The sequence below is a fragment of the Gossypium arboreum genome, chromosome 4 (assembly GCF_025698485.1).
Source record: "Gossypium arboreum isolate Shixiya-1 chromosome 4, ASM2569848v2, whole genome shotgun sequence".
NCBI classification, from domain to species: domain Eukaryota; kingdom Viridiplantae; phylum Streptophyta; class Magnoliopsida; order Malvales; family Malvaceae; genus Gossypium; species Gossypium arboreum.
In genome coordinates, this window is record NC_069073.1 from 1945678 (window position 1) to 1948831 (window position 3154).

Below are 3154 nucleotides of genomic sequence, written 5' to 3' on the forward strand. Positions count from 1 at the left end.
AAATTTTTTGAGTTAGGTCGTGCCCGGCTACTATCACACGCCCGTGTGTCTTGGGCATGTGTCAAACACGACCATGTCGCATGGCCGTGCCTAGCTTTATTCACTTCTTCCATGCCCGTGTTTTATGGTAGCACGCCCGTGTGTTGGTGTACACGGCTGAGCGGCACGGACGTGTCGCACCCCTGTATCAAAGAAACAGAATCGAGCCTTGTCCCTGGCACGTCCGTGGTTTTTTATCCCCACGCCCGTGTTTTTCCTATCAAGTTCACCCACGGCCATATCGCACGACTGTGGGGATTTATCGCACCCCGTGTTTTGGAGAAATCATGTCCTGCTTCAACACGGCTGTATTGCACGGCCGTGTCTCTTCCCCTGTTTGGCTATGAATTTAGGCACGCCCTTGTGTCTGGCCGTGTTTGCTAAAAACTTTGTATTTCAAAGACTAAGTTAATGATTTGAAGTGTTAGAAATTAAAAATAAAAAAAAAATCAAAATATGTTAGTGCCTGGGTTGCCTTCCGAGAAGCGCTTATTTATAGTTTAAGCTCGACTTACCTCTTCGTTGATTTATCATGGTGGTTTGAGGAGTTCATACTCCTCGTTCCTGCTGTCAATCTTAAAATAAGGTTTTAATCGGATGTTGTTTACCTTAAAAGTGCCGAACTTGGGATGACTCACTTCAACCGTACCGAATGGGAAAATACTGAGTACCGTAAGAGAGATTTCTTCATTTGGTGTGGTAGTGACAATGTGGGGATCTGCGGCATCCAGTAAGACTTTATTGCCAACTGAAGTTGATTAGGAGAGGTATCGGGCTTGTTTTGGCATAGTTTTGGTTTATCATGTGTTCTTGGTTTATGTGCTCGCCATTTATCTAGCTCCTCTATTTTAAGCCTTCGTTCCTCATGGGTGCTATGTTCTCTACATGATAATAGTACATTGTCTCCGTTGTCTTGGTTCGAGGGGGTTCTTGCAAGGATGATTGAGTATTAGTTTTATCATCGATAGGTTTTATAGCATTATCTTGAGTTTTAGAGGTTTTAACTGAGTTGCGTGCTTGAAATGTTACTGCGTCGTCACCTGCACGAAGTGTTAGCTCTCCTGTGCCTACATTAATAATGGTTCTGGCAGTTGCTAAAAAGGGTCGTCCTAAAATTAAAGGTACCTCGTTATCCTCATCCATATCTAAGACGACAAAGTCTACTCGGTAAATAAATTTATCAATTTTATCGAGAACATCTTCAATAATACCCTTAGGAAATCTAACTGATTTGTCAGCCAATTGTATGCTCATCCTAGTCTATTTGGGTTTATCGAGACCTAGTCATTTAAACATTTTATAGGGCATAACATTTATACTTACCTCTAAATTAGCTAAAGCATTATTCACAGATAAACTACCAATTACGCAAGGAATTGTAAAACTCCCTGGATCTTTCAATTTGTTAGGTAGCTTATTCTTTAGAATAGCTGAGCAGACTGCACTGAGTTCCACATGCGATATGGCGTCTAATTTTCTTTTATTGGCCAGAAGTTCCTTTAAGAATTTTGCTGAGTTAGGCATCTGCGAAAGAACTTTAATAAAGGGTAAGTTAATATGTAATTTTTTTAAGAGTTTGACAAACTTACTAAATTGTTCTTCTGTTCTGTCTTTCATCATCACTTTAGGATATGGCACCCGAGGTTTATGATTCATACTTACCTGTTTGGGATCATTATTGTTTACCTCTTCTCGTCCTTTGTCCATCGTGTTGTCTTGCTGTATTTCTGGCTCGGGTGCAATGAGTCTGTCCTAATTTTGAGTGCTAATTGCATTGAGGTGTTCCTACGGATTAGGTTCAGTATTACTTGGTAAGCTACCTTGTGGTCGTTCGGAGATTAGTTTAGATAGCTGGCCTATCTGAGTTTCGAGTATTTGGATTGATGCTTGTTGATTCTTAAGTGCTATCTCAGTATTTTGGAAACAGGTTTCTAACACCGAGATGAATTTAGAAAGCATCTCTTCAAGGTTTGGTTTCTTCTCTTGTTGATAAGGTGGCTGTTGAAAACCCTGAGGATTTTGTGGCTTTTGATTCCCTTGACCACCCCAGGAGAAATTTGGGTGGTTCCTTCAACCTGCATTATAAGTATTACTGTATGGGTTATTTTGAGATCTAAAGTTATTATTACCCATATAGTTGACTTGTTCCTCTTCGGTCGTGGGATTGAAGGATTGATATTCTGTATGCAAACCTCATCCGCTTGAGTCACACCTCATTACTGGATGTACCTGCATAGAACCAAGAAAACTATCAATCTTTTTATTGAGAAGTTCTACCTGATTTGACAGTATAGTAACTGAGTCGATATTATAAACGCCGGCTGTTTTTGTTGGCTTAGTCCTCATAACTTGCCACTGATAGTTATTTAGTGACATCTGCTCTATAAATTCATAGGCATCTTCCGGTGTTTTATTGTTGATGGTTCCGAGTCGAGGGATTCAGCCATTGTGGAATGTTTATACTTGAAGCCAAAGCGGTAACCCATAGTGAGGGCACCTTCTCAGTAAGTCCTTGTATCTCTCCCATGCATCGTAAAGTGTTTCTAAATCCATCTGCACAAAAAAAAAGAGATATCATTATGTAATTTAGCCGTTTTAGCCGGCGAAAAATATTTTAGTAAAAATTTCTCGGTCATTTGTTACCAAGTAGTGATAGACCCTCGTGGTAACGAGTTCAACCACTGTTTAGCTTTGTTTTTTAGTAAAAAGGGAAATAACCGAAGACGAATGGCATCATCAGGAACGCCATTGATTTTGAATGTATCACAAAATTCCAGGAAATTTGCTAAGTGAGCGTTGGGATCTTCATCCTGCAAACCATCAAACTAAACAAACTGTTGTATCATCTGAATAGTGTTAGGTTTTAATTCAAAAGTATTTGTAGCTACAGCAGGTCTAACTATGCTAGATTCAGTTCCTGTTAAAGAAGGTTTAGCATAATCATACATAGTACGTGGAGCGGGATTTTGATTAGCAGCAATTGCAGGAGGTAGCTGATTGCCTTGGTTTTCAGCCATCTCGTCGGTTAGGGGCTGTGTATCGTCTTCTTGCTCGTTCTCCGTGAATCGTAAGCTAAGCCTTATTTCTCTTTGATTTTTGCGAATTGTACGATCGA

General features: G+C 40.1%; 1 non-coding gene across 1 annotated transcript; it reads left to right on the plus strand.

Moving 5' to 3' along the window:
* The first annotated feature begins 2518 nt into the window (after positions 1-2518).
* LOC128291968 (small nucleolar RNA R71) lies at positions 2519-2626 on the plus strand. The gene has a single exon (XR_008281951.1). It is a non-coding gene; the product is annotated as a small nucleolar RNA R71 (small nucleolar RNA).
* Positions 2627-3154: the final 528 nt, after the last annotated feature.